Below are 15,311 nucleotides of genomic sequence, written 5' to 3'. Positions count from 1 at the left end.
TTCATGTTGTAAGAAACGGGCACTCGTTATTTGAATTTTAAAAAATTGGTACCTATTTTGAAAAACTAAAAGAGGCATGTAAAATCCCCTTTTAAGAAACGAGTACCCATTTTTTACTTTTAAAAAATGGGTACTCGACTTTTTAAAAAATGGGTGCCTATTTTTTAAATTTAGGGTTGGGTAACTGAGCCAAAAATAGGTGCCTATTTTTTAAAATCGGGTACCCATTTCTAAGAGGTCTCATTCGATGGATTTGACTTCCGCAGAATTGCAACCCAACTTTGTGCATTCACCTATTATTATTATCATATATAATAATAATAGTTAATAATGATAAGCATAATCATATGTAATAATAATAAACATAATCATAATCATATATAATAATAATAGTTAATAATAATAATAATGATCATATACATGTAATAATAATAATTCCCACACTTCCCAATTTTTTCCCCCTCTAATATGGGTCATTTTCCTCCAAAATTTCCAGTGTGGGTGGTTTCCCTCCAATGTTTTGGAAATTGAAAAATTGAGACTTTTTGGGTACCTGATTTCAGATTGGGTATTTGATGTATAATCCGATACCTGATTAGGCTTGGTATTTACCAAACTTTTTTGGTGAACTCAAAAAACATGTTTGAGAAGGGTTTCACTGACATTTAGACTTTGAGTAGCCATTTGACAATATTATTTTCATCAAAATTCAATGAAACAAAAAGATTTTTTTTATAACACTCTTAAGATTCCATCAATATAATTATTGTCAAATTTTGAGTTTGATAAGTATTTATTCCAAACTAAAATATGGCATAATTTGACATCTCTTGCTCTCTCTTCCTGATGATGGATCACGTAGTGTGATTCGAAATGTTGATGAAAAATCTCTACACAATCTATTCCAGAAAATAAACATTATAAATCATGGATTGTGGAAATCTGATTGCATTAAGTATTTATTAGTTAATTTTTAATGAAGATGATTGTAAAGTGTTGATTGACATACTGATTGAAAAATACTTATAACTTTCAAATGATATAATATTTTTGAAATCTAAAAGTTGCGTCACATTCTATGCTTCACTTAGTATAAGGAAAACAAATTAATTTGGTAAAGTTTTCAATTAGTTAAGGTGGTCAGACATGGGAGTTTTTTTATTCTAAAAAAAGTTATAGTAGAAAATTCATATTTAATTATTTAATTGGAATAAAAATACCCAAAAAAATGCATCACATCCCGACATGAGTCTACTTTTTATATCTATAATTATATTAAAAAATATTATCATTTGATTTTGATTAAGGTGGTCAGACATACACTTAGTTTTCTTTACGCCCTGAAATTTTTAGAGTACTACATTAAAATCCAAATTTTTGACCAATCAAATATTTTTTTCTCTAGATAAGGCCTAGTAGTTTAGAAACTACATTCAATTTTCTATAGATTATTTTCTTAATTTTTTTTGATATAAAATGCATAACCACTTTAAAATTGTGTGTCAAGTTGACATAACCCTGACTTGCTAGTTTTTCACTACCACTTAAGGCCGTAGTTTGGTTGAACATGATCCTGCACATACCCATTTACAAAAAATTCAATGTAAGAATACAAATTTCCTCTATTTGGTTGCACATTGTGGAATTGGAATACTAGCCAAAATAATTGTATGAGTGAAAAAGTGAATGAGCATACATAGCTGCAATACTAATTGGTGAAGTTCTGATATTATTAAAAGTTGTGAATCACTCTAGTAGTGATGGTGATGGTATTAATAATGCTATATATATAAATATAATTTTTCCATTGAATGGAAAGAAGGACATGCACAATTATATAAAGTGAAAGAAGTTCAAGCATTGATTCAATATACAATTGCAAGAGTAAAATAACTATCACCATTCAAACTTTGTGCTAAATCTATAATGAGTAGTGAAAATTTTATCATAAGCCTACACTGATACACGTCTAGTTAAGTTGAGTCCCTTATATTGTCTTGACAAGCATTTCTCGCAGTTGTGGGGAGACAAATCTCTTGAGCACACCACATAAGTGTCCAACTTTTGTCATGTAGAAACAAAGTAATAAACTGATCCAACAAAAATTCCATTATAATTTCCCTTAGAAGAAGCCAATGTAGAATAATTGACCAAAAGCATCCCCAAGTGAAGGAGTAGCACAATAGAAATAGTGACTATCAATTATGTTAAAAAAAAACCAAGCCATGATGGAGTCAGGAGTTGAAATAGATGGGTAAAACATTGAAAGTCATGGCAGAAATCCATGTCTTTATAGACCTCATCAAATTGTTGACAAAGCCCAATGAAACATAAGCACCAACAGATTCAACAGATGGGAATTAAGAAATATTAGAAATATTATGACAAATAAAATGCAAATATGTATTAGGTATCTTTGTTGGAAACAGCTGGTCAAAAAAATACAAACAACAAAAGATATGTGGATATATATATATATATATATATATATATATATATGAAGGCAATGATCTTTGTGAGCAACTCCAAACATGAAAAACATAAGAGCAAGTAATAGCGAAAAATTTTCCCCCCATTCAAAAAAAAAAAATTTAAAAATTGTGCAAAAATAGGTGCCTCCAAATAGACTTTTATTATTTAATCATTTCATGCATACTTAAAGAAGTTTTTAAATAAAATATTTTTCTTTTTCTTTTTCTCCACTTTATTAATTAGTGTAAGCACTATTTAAAGTGTAGTTTATAATTTAAATTAATAATAATAATTAAAGCTCATTATTTAAATGCAACTCTAATTTAGCTATTATTAATTAAATATTTATAATAAATCAAAATTAAATCTTTAATCTTTTAATATTTTAGTTCTATTTTTATCCAACTTCTTAAGTTATACTTCTAAATTAAGTCTTTTAAATTAAAACACATATTTAATTAGTTTTAATTAATTAAATATTCTCATATTTTAATATTTTCTTTTTAATCAATTAATATTTAGTAATTCTCAAATATTGTAATTAAGTCATTTACCCTATAAATCACATGGTCAAATCCACATAAAAGAAACATTACCAAAATTAACAAAAAATTAGAAGTAAAAAACACATGAAAAGATAAACTCATGAGTTTAAAAGGGGTGAAAAATCATTTATGTGTCCTCCTTAGAACAAGTAATTAGGCTACGGTTAGGACTAGACCTTACCATTATCTCCTCATTCTTACCATTGAGTTATTGCAATAAGGCACACTCATCATATCAATTTAGGGAAGTCGATGCCCTGTGCCTACAAATCTGTATAAAATACAACCATATACATGTGCATATATATCTAAGCTAAAAAAAAAATAGTGAGGAGTGGTAGATCATCTAAATCTTGATTATCAAGTGGCTATGACTCCCTCCCTCAACCATATCAGACACATCAAACATAAATCTAAAATAGAAACACACACACATGCGAGCGCACGCGCACGCATGCATGCATGCACACACAGACACATGCAAGTATGGGGTAAGTATAATAGTAAATCCTAAATATAAATAACATCATATTCTAATATGAATGTGTCATCAACATTTGGACATACTAAACATCTTTCCAAGACATGCCATATGACATCATCATAAAAGTAATTTCATTAACTAACTAAGAGAAATTAAATTATCATCACTACCAGTAGGGAATTATTACAACTTGACATAATCAATTACTCAACATATCAAAGTGTTGCATTTCAAATATAAAAGGGCTAACACATCTATAGAAGAGTCATATAGAACTTTAAAAATTAAGTCTATAATGATAGCAAAGGAGGGGCATTACAATTGATCTATATAAATAGGATGGGTGGGTTTCTAGGCCTAATCTAGATCATATTTCTCTATTAGGTCATCATGTTTCTTGCTGGAACTTCCTCTCCTTAGACCTTATCCATTAAATTGGATGAAATTTGGGATCTCTAAAATCAAACATTTCTAGTATATTTATAGATTCACAAAAAAAAACATCACTATAGAAATTCAAATTAAAAGGATATGCATTCATGAAAATATGTACTCTATGTTATCCATATAGCAAGAGTATCGATCATACATTATTTCATTTCTCTCATGCTTTAAAAGTGTTTACTATGATTATACTCTTTATTCTAATGGATTGCATTTTTCTCACTTATCTACTTCACTTTATTGATTTATCGTATTTTTGTTACTTCAAACATTATAATATCAGAAATATTTGGGGACAAATTTATCCAATGTGAACTTGGGGTTTGAGGGGTTAATGTAATACATAATTTTTAGGAATTACTTTAAGCCAAGTACAAAGGTTTTAATGCTTGTACAATATCAAATAACAAAGATCATTAATATTTTTTCTTTAGTTCAAAGAGATTCTTAACTTATAGGAATTAAGAGAAAGAAATCTAGTACTTTACCCAAAATAAAACTTAGGTTAATTGGTCCATATACAATGAACACAAAGTATATCTCCTACAAATAAGAGTGTATAAAATATAAATTTGATCACTTTTGGAAAGGAAACTGATTTCAAGTTGAAGCTTTGTATAATTTTGAGAGAGCATAAAATAATGATAATTGAATGTATGTCTATTATTTTGGGAGTTAAATACACCAAAGATAGGATAGGAGTGGGAAAAGATGCATGATTATTGAAGTTTGACATAGTTAACATTCCTTGTCTATATGGAAGGATTACCACACCACATAGAGCTAGTAGGGGAATAGGCTCCAAAGAGACTAATAGGGAAAATCTAGAATTGAATTAAGTGATGATAGTTCCGTATATGTATTCTAGGCTCCTACATTACATATGATACACTTAATTTTTTCTCAATTATTTATACTTGATTACATTATAACCATTTATTATCATTTTATACAATGTACCATTTGCATTATTCTTGCTTCTTTGGATGTTTTTTGGAGTATGGTTTGTGTTAACTCCTTCTTTGGATATTTTCTTGAGTGGGAGTGACTCTATTACCATTGAGATCTGATATTCATGTTTCATGTACTTAGTTGATCCTTGTTTCTTCTTTTGCTCTCTTGTTCATTTCTTGGAGACTTACTTATTGACATCACAAGATGTATATCTTGAACTCTAGTATGTATTAATTTGACATCCATTCAGAAGATGTATATGTACTTGATTGCATTTATGACTTGATTTATTATTGTGATCCCCATGATATATGAAGTGGAAGTTTTATGTGTGTCAAGATGTATCCTTGTATCCCATTACATGTATTGTATCTTATATTGATGAAATGAATCTATTGTATTTAATTTAGATTGTAATGTATATGATAGTTTATGATCATATTCTTTTCCTTATGGCTAAGTAAAAAACTAGTTCATGCTTCAATTTGTGTTTTAACATAAATGTAAGATATATCATTTTATTATGTTATGGATTATTATTTTTATATTAATTATAAGTAACATCTTGGAACCCTTGGGATTGTTAACTGATTCTATGAACATTAGTACAATGTACTATCACTATTTAATATTGGTAGTTTTAGTTATGTTGTTCTTTCTTCCACATCTATATTGTTGAATGTGTATTTAACTTTAAGAAAAAAATTATTGCAATGACATAGATTAAATTTAGGTTAATTTATCATGGGTTCCCTAGTGGGGCATTACATCTACTAATGCCATTACAATATGGAAATGGATATATTTAGCTAAGTTTATTTGGCCTCAACAAGATTGATGTTAAGGGTGAATCCAAATTGATTATTGATATCCTTGAAGAGGATATCAAAGAGTGGTTACATATAAAAATACTTATGGATGATTGCATAAACTCTCTAATGTGCTTTTTCCAAATCAAAATCTAAAATATCTATAAGAAATGGAGCATAATAGAGAATTTTATAGAAAATAAGGGCATCTATATTCAAAGTTGGTGTCATTCAAAAAAAAAAGGTATCATCCCACAAAGTATTAAACAAATAAATTAAAATGACGTCAAGATAGTTTGATTCTAATTAGATGAATATGATGGAAGGTTTAATAGAATGAAGAGAATGGCATGGAATTCTGATAGGCATGACTAGATGAGGAGATGGATCTTAAAGGAAATATGGATTGTGTATAACATTTTTCTTTGTATTGATATGGCTTCCATAATCAATTTTATTTCATCATGCTCTACTTATTTTGTTAAAGCCTATCATAAAATCCTTATAAATCAATTTTCATATAAGATTTATAGGTGATAGAAATATGAAAAATTGAAACAACACTATAGCATGCCAAATTTAGAAATATGAAAGATTGAAACAATAAGTATAGCATGACAAATTTAAAAATGCTAGATCAAAATGCTACAAAGGGTAAATTAAATTCCCAAAAAATGATATTATTGCTATTAATTATGAAGAAAAAACTTTACTTACCTAAGACTTTCTTCCTCAAATAATTTGAGCCTCTTTATTATGAAGCATTGAGAAATAATGCTGAGATATGTAATTTGTTTGTGGTTATTGAGTATAACATTACCTTTACCTCTAATTCACTAACTACTGGTCTAGAGGAAGGGTTAAAATAGGTAGTTTAGAATTTATAGTCTAAGCCTTGAATGATTTTGCATGCAATAGGTCTCAAGATCAGATGGATGAGAGTTTCTAGGAAAAGGTCAAGGAACTATTATAGCTTCATCAATAAACTTATTAGAGACATGGAATAGCTAAAGAGGTTTCAAAATGTATATGATAGGTTAAGTCTTCCTCCCATATATGTCTTTATTAATTTAAACATTATATCGTATTCTAATCTAGAGAATAGATACATGCTTGCATGCACAATTACTACTTTTATTTTCTTAATCATGTTAGACACTCAAAAAAGATTAATATTCACTATTTTTGTATTCGCATTCTTTTAACAAAGAGTTGAGGGATGATCTCCCCCCACTTCACCAAGGCCTTACCATGCGATGACCTTGAAATGGAACTACATGGTAATCCTATACTTCTTGAGTATTAAGTTTCTCCTCCCTCCTTCTCCCTCACAAGTCTTAAATTTTATGCCTAAAAGACTCACCATGACATATTCCTTTTCTAATAATCACAAGTCCCTTAATTCATAGGATAAGAAAAAGAAGAATAATTGTAGAACCCTCCCCTCAATCAATTAATAAAATTCTCATGGTCCCTCTTTAATAAGGAAAACCTTGGTTGATCTTGTTCTCCCCTCAAGGAATAAGTCTAATAAGATTATTACCAATATAGCAGTCACTATCACCACCTTGGAATATGTTCAAGACAATAAGAAGGGAAAATATAATAATTTAAAGATGAAAGAGGTTGATTTTTGGTCAAGACAATGTAGGTCAGCTAGGTTTTCCAAATTTGTTGTTTAACTTCTCTCATGAGGAAGAGTAATGCTATAGAAAAAGAGGAAGTCATTTCTTCTCAAGGAAACTTAGAAGAATGGGACTATAAAAGAGAAAAATGTTATGAGGGAGAAGAAGAAGATGACGAGTAGGAAATGATTTGATTAAATTATTTGAAGGATTTGGGTGTTTTGGAGGACATATGTGCTCTTGTGGACTCAAATAGATAGGCAATTAAAATATTTCTCAATGCGAGGGTTGTTGAGTAGAATCTATACGATTTCAAAGAAGAGAATAGCAACTAGGAGGACCCTTTCTTGTGTATTATGGAGAGACTCAACAATCTATAATAAAAATGGTTAATGATAATTGTTTGGATAGAGAAAATACGCTCAACTCTCAAATCTTCATCATAAATAACATTATGATTTAGGATATGATGAGAACCACCATGGGGAAATCCAAGATAATTTGGACACTTGGACTGACACTAAATGAGTTGGAAAAAGGACTAAATTCTTACTGATGATCATTTTAATTCTAATTAATGGTCGTGCTCAATTTTTTTTTTGATCTTGTTTTATGTTATATTAGTGTTAATAGATACTATTTCTTTAATGACATATTACATTAGTTAGATTAATTTTGTTAGATGCTAGTACTATGTGCACTTAAATTATTATTCTTGATTGTTAGGTTAAGTTAGTTATTCAATTTTTGTAGTTTATTTTTAATGTTTCTTATTTGATAGGTAATATTTGAATTGTACTGATTAAGAGAGTACATTATGGTGATATGGCTAAGAGCATTACATTTTAAACTACCCATACCCTACCTATATAGGTGCCATTAGATAAACAAGAAAAAAAATATAAACACTCTAAAAGAAAAAACCACTCACCCATATATTAAACTAATGAACAAAGACAAAAAGAGCTAACACCACCCCATTTTCAACTACTTCTTGAAACAATTTGCTCCTCCCTCACGAGCAAAAGTTGGTGTTGAGTGGTTACCCATCACCGAGATCACCTGGCTCACCTTGTGGCACTTTCCACTGCCCTTTCCCTCATCATCAAGTAGAAAGGCATCAACCCAAACTCCCTGATGCAATGTGCAAGGAAGGAGAATCCAAAAAGGAGATGTCCTAGCCCTGAGCTATATATCCACATAGCAGAAGCACAATAGCAAGAAGCAACAATGCAAGATCTAATACTAGATTACAATAATTTATTCACAAAATATAATCGATTACATGCAATATGCTTGATTGTAAGGCCTTTTGGGTAAGGGACAAATACAAATAGAAATTACAAAATTATTTCTACAAGATCCCTCAAGATCTAACTAAAATACTATCCCAGCTAGCCTAGATCTATAACATAATAGCAATCTGGAAGAAACCACCAAGGAAATCTCAACTTGTGCTAGCAAGGCCACCAAGTAATCTCCTTGTTTTCCAACTGCAACCCTAACTCTACTCCAAATTATTTAAGATCCAAGTGTAAACTACCTCACATTCAGTGCTGTGTCCACACACTCACAACTCTATCACAATCCATCTATAAACTACCTCACATTTGGCACTCTATCCACAGACTCAAGAAAAACTCACTCTTTAGCTACTCTCCACACTCCAAGATGGATTATTAATGACTAAAGACTTCATCACAACCCATAATTATTCTAATCTAAGCCACAAGTTGGCCTAGAATGCAAAAAAAAACATTAAATACTTGAATAGCCACAAGTCAGCCTCCAATAGCAATTAACTATCTAGAAATTGATACCCAAGAAAAATCATGATATCTCCTAGCTCCTATTGTATTAGAACTCATGCTTCAAACTAAGAGTATAACATTAGGTTCTCTACAACCCCTTAAGTGCACAAAGGCTGATTCACTAAGGATAAGTGCACATCCATCTTAGAAGTCAAGCATAGAAAACTATCGCACAAAACTACCAAAAATTGATACTCCAAGATAATTTCCATATCTTCCAACTTATTAGGAATTATAACTGACACCTTTGATAAAAGAAATAAATCTAGGCCCTTTTCAATCCTTAAAAATATAATCCTCTCATTCATTATGCAAAATTAGTTATATAGCCTATAACAAGAACCTAGAAACCAAAAAAAAACACCATTCTAGTAGCAAGGTAAACATAACTCAAGCTTCAACTCGATCCATCCAATGTCTGTCCAATCATGAGGAAAGGTTCTCAAATGTGTCTCCAAAAAATCCCTAGCCATGAAAAGCATAAATCCATCAAAATCCAAGCTTGATGATCCTACATCATTCCCTCTATTGTGGATGCAGCCTCATGCAAGTGAGATTTCTTCACAATCTAATGGCTTGTTGTTTAGGGGCTAGCATGCTCTTCCTTGACATGGCCTTCATAAAACCTCATTCATGCTCCTTCATCACCCAAATTGTTCATAGTTAGGAATTCCATAATTTTCAACCCTATTCTACTTTGGGGATATGAGTGCCTTGTAGATTTTAAGAAGGCCAAACCTCCAGTGGTTGAATGAAAGATTCCCCTCCACTAATTAGCCTCCAAGGTTTAGTACCCATCTCAATTCCAACACCTAGAACAAATCTCTCAATAATGTCATCCAGTCCCAAAAGCCATTGCCTGTCCACACTTGCAGCCATGACCCAACAAACCTCTTCTTTTGATCCCCCCACCATCAACCTGAGCACAACAAACAGTGATTCCACATCCAAATTTGATCTCCTCTTCTAGAATTCCTCCTAATACTTGGGCCCTAAAATCTATTAGAAACCCTTCAGAAAGCTTGGGTTATAAAAAACAAAGATATCTTTTAGACGTCATGTAGATATCTAGCCTTCATAGGTTTGTGTATGAGAATCTGAGCTGAGAGAAAAATTCACCTCCATTTATGTCTCAAAGAAAGAAAGTGAACTTTACCTGCCTTCAGCTTGAATAAAACTACCTCAGAACTCTCTAAAACAAAGCACCAAAGAAAACCAAATCCTATAGATTTTACAATTCAAAATTGCCAAACTCATTGCTAGGAATTTTAGGCATAATAAAATTAAAACTCCAGCTTAACTACTGGGAAATACTTGTAATCTATCATATTACATTAAAACTTTAAATTTTCATGATTATAACTCAATAAAGAAAAAACTCAAGCCTAAAAGGTTTCATAAATTTTGAGCGAACTCAAGTTTAAACTACTAGAAACAATTAGATGTCTGAATTGGTTTTATCTTGCAAAATGCATGCACATACCTATATAGAAGAACCTTGCAAATTAAAAAAATGACCATTCTTAGAAGAATCAAACCCTATATATTGACCATTTTGAAGAAAATGAGATTCAATATTTTCCTTTCTTTCTCTTTTTCTTCCCTATTTTGTAGCTCTTCCAAAGAATTAAAACATTGAAAGAATCTACATGAACACAAAATTGTAAAGAATGCGAAAAAAATTCTAAGAAATATTGGTAGAAACTATTAACTATGACATTTACTTCACTATAGGAAGCAAACTTCATCAACTCCAGGAAGACTTCATGATTCTTATTTTTATTCTTAATTTGGTTTTCTACTTGTTGGAATTGATTTATTTCTTCCTTCATTTCCATCATAATCCCAAAAAATGACATTATTGCTATTAATTATGAAGCAGACCTTTTACCTACCTAAGTCTTTTTTCATCACAAATTATTTGAGCCTCTTTATTATGAAGAATTGAGAAATAATGTCAAGATATGTAATTTTTTTGTGGCTCTTGAGTATAAAATTACCCTTACCTCTAAATTCACTAACTATTGGTCTAGAGGAAGGGTTAAAGTGGGTAGTTTAGAATTTATAGTCTAAGTCTTGATTGATTTTGTATGCAATAGGTCTCAAGATCACATGGATGAGATTTTCTAGGAAAATATTGAGGAACTATCATAGCTTCATAAATAAATTCATTGAAGACATGGAATAGCTAAAGAGGTTTTAAAATGGATATGATAGGTTAAGTCTTCCTCCTATATATGTCCTGATTAATTTAAACATTATATCATGTTCTACTCTAGAGAATAGATATATGGTTGTATGCACAACTACTACTTTTATTTTCTTAATCATGTTAGAAACTCAAAAAAACTAATATTCACTATTTTTGTATTCACATTCTTTTAACAAAGAGTTGAGGGATGATCTCCCTCCACTTCACTAAGGCCTTACCATGGCCCTAAATTGAAGTATGACATTGAAATGGAACTACATGGTAATCCTATACTTCTTGAGCATTAAGTTTCTCCTCCTTCCCCCTCACAAGTCCTAAATTGTATGCCTAGAAGACTCACCATGACAAATTACTTTTGAAATAATCATAGTTCCCTTAATTCATAGGATAAGAAAAAGAAGAATAATTGTAGAACCCACCCCTCAACCAATCAATAAACTTCTCATGGTCCCTCTTTAATAAGGAAAATCTTGGTTGATCTTGTTCTCCCCTCAAGGAATAAGCCTAATAAGATTACTACGAATATAGTGGTCACTATCACCTCCTTGGAAGATGTTCAAGACAATAAGGAGGAAAAATATAATAATTTAAATACCAAAGAAGTTGACTTTGGGTAAAGACAATGTAGGTCAGCTAGGTTTTCCAAATTTGTTGCTTAACTTCTCTCACAAGGAAGAGTATTGCTATAGAAGAAGAGGAAGTCCTTTATTCTCAAGAAAAATTGGAAGAATGGGATTATAAAAGAGACAAATGCTATGAGGGAGAAGAAGAAGATGATGAGTAGGAAATGATTTGATTTAATTATTTGAAGGATTTGGGTGTTTTAGAAGACATATGTGCTCTTGTAGATTCAAATAGATAGGAAATTAAAATATTTCTCAATGGGAGGGTTGTTGAGTAGAATCTTTAGTGTTTCAGAGAAGGGAATGCTAACTAGGAGGACCCTTTCTTGGGTATTATGGAGAGATTCAATGATCTATAATAAAAATGGTTAATGAAAATTGTTTGGATAGAGAAAATACACCCAACTCTCAAATCTTCATCACAAATAACATTATGATTAAGGATATGATGAGAATCACCATGAAAAAATCCAAGATAAGTTTGACACTTGGACTGACACTAAATGAGTTGCAAAAAGGACTAAAGCCTTATTGATGCTCTTTTTAATTCTAATTAATGGTCTTGCTCAATTTATTTTTGGATCTTGTTCTATGTTAGATTAATGTTAGTAGATGCTATTTCTTTAATAACTTATATTACATTAGTTAGATTAGTTTTGGTAGATGCTAGTACTATGCACACTTAAATTATTATTATTGATTGTTAGGTTAAGTTAGTAATTCTATTTTTGTAGTTCCTTTTTAATGGTTTTTATTTTGATAGGTAATATTTGTATTGTATTGATAAAGAGAGTACATTATGGTTATATGGCTAAGAGCCTTGTAGTTTAAACTACCCTTACCTGAAGGATTTGATCAACACAAATCCATAAAGCCTTCGAATACTTGCATGCAAAAACCTATCACAAAAGAAAAAGACAAGAGGAGGCAAAGGGTTTTGCTCTGAAAAATGTGCTAATGTATTTTCAGAAATGAAAAAGATAACCAAATACAGAGGAGATCAATCATTATAAAAGGAGATCAAAACCCAAAAAAGGGTAACCTAAAAGGGAAAAGCTATTTAATAACTACTAATTAATTATTAAATAGAGATGCAAAAGGTGCATAAAGTAAAATATTAAGAAGGGAGTAAAGTGAATTTAATAAATGAAATTAAATCAACACTTTACTCTAACACCCCCCTTAAGATGAGAAACAATGCAGCTACAATCAATGCAGAAAGAGAAAGGAAACTACAATGCAAAGCTTACAGCAAACTTGGTTCCTAGCAACAAGGCCTGATGAGGTACCCAATAACAACTAAATCTTTATGAAACAGAGAAATAAAGAAAATCCAATGGGAAAGACTCTACTTCAAAAAGAGATAGCGGTAAAAAGAAGGAAGGAAGGACTCGTCACTGAGACCTCCAAGGACAAATTCCTTCACTCCAAGCATAGAACACAATTGAAGATATTGCGGGGATGCAAAAGGTTTAGTGAAGGTGTCTGCAACCTGCTCAGTAGTAGGAATGTACTACAAGCTCAAAGCACCATCTTGAATGAGATGCCTGATGAAGTGCATGTGAAGCTCAACATGCTTGGTCCATTGATGCTCAATAGGGTTGCATGAAATGTGTATAGTACTCAGACTATCACACCATAGAAAGGTGGGACTATTAGGAGGAGATCCAAACTCTGTCATCAACTGTCAAAGCCACAAAACCTCCTAACTAGCTAATACAGTTGCCCTGTATTCTGCCTCTGTAGATGATAATATTTGAGCATGCTGCTTTTTGCAAGACCATGTGATAGAACCATAACCAAGACAAAATACAAAACTAGAAGTAGAATTGCGATCATCAATGTCACCAGCCTAGTTTGAATCTGTGAAACCAACAATGTGAGGATCCCCTGATGTGTAGTGAATACCATAACATGTTGTACCTCTAATATACCTTAAGATACGTTTGGATGCTTACCAATGACTGTCACGAGGATCATGGGATAATCAAGAGACAAGTCCAACTGCAAAGGAAATATCAGGACGTGTGTGTGTCAGGTACAACAAAATACCCACAAGCTATCTGTATAGAGTGGAATCCACTATTGGAGTAGATCAAGTGGTAGATAAAATAACACCTGACTGAAAAGGTGTGGGGTAAGGATTGCAATCAAGCATGCAGAATCTCTGAATCTTTGAAGCATATCATGAGCATACTTCTACTAGAGTATGGCTATCCCGTCTAAAGACTGAACAACTTGTAGGCTCAAAAAATAGTGCAGAAGGCCAAGATCTATCATCTCAAACTACTCTCTCAATGCTTGTTGAACACCTTGTATCATGGAGACTGAGCTTCCTGTGATGATGAGGTCATCAACATAAAGCACAAGTATCAATAAGTTAGCCCCATGACGCTGAATGTAAACTGTAGGATTAGAATGACACCATGTGAAGTGGGAAACAAGCAAGAAGGAATCCATCTTCTCATACCAAGCCCTAGGGGCCTATTTGAGACCATATAAAGACCTCTTAAGCTGGCATACCAATGAAGAGTCCTGCACAAAACCATGAGGCTGCTCCATATAGATCTCCTCATGTAGGTCTCCATGCAAAAAGCCACTCTTCACATCCATCTTAAAAAATGTCCATCCCTGTGAAGCTGCTAGAGAGAGTACAAGGTGAATAGAGTTCATCTTGGCAACAAGGGCAAAGGTTTCAGAGTAATCAATACCCTCAACCTGTGTGAAACCCTTTGCAACAAGATGTACCTTGTACCTATCAATAGAACCATCTATAGCATACTTGGTATGGTACACCCAACGACACCGAACCAACTTTCTTCCTTTCGAAAGAGCACATAGATCCCATGTGTGGTTCTTCATCAAAGAAAAGTACTCCTCATCCATAGCCCTATCCCACTTTGCGTATCTTGTCGCTTGTGAAAATTTTTGAGGATCATCAGAAATGGCATGACTCAAAAGGCCACTAACTGTAGTCTGAGAATGAGTACGATGAACATCTATAGGATCACCTGCCAGAGGTCTAGCTGCATCAACAGTATCACAAGCCCACTTGGGCACTTGTGGAACATCTGGCAGAGGAGGCAAAGGGGGATCAATCTCAAGATCTTCCTCAAAGGAGGCATAATCCTGTAGAGAATTAGATGAAGAATTGGGTAGTGAAGAAGAAGCTAAAGATGGAGGATCCATAGAAGGATAATGCTCATCAAACTGAACATCTCATCAAAAAAAGACATCTCTTGAATCAGGATCAAAAAACTTGTACGCTTTCACATCCTCACAGTAGCCAACAAAATGAGTGGTCGACTCTTCTTCTCCATGGCTTTCCATTA

Source organism: Cupressus sempervirens, chromosome 9, assembly GCF_028749045.1.
Source record: "Cupressus sempervirens isolate cs-2001-9-10 chromosome 9, ASM2874904v1, whole genome shotgun sequence".
Taxonomy (NCBI): domain Eukaryota; kingdom Viridiplantae; phylum Streptophyta; class Pinopsida; order Cupressales; family Cupressaceae; genus Cupressus; species Cupressus sempervirens.
This window is presented reverse-complemented; position numbering follows the sequence as displayed.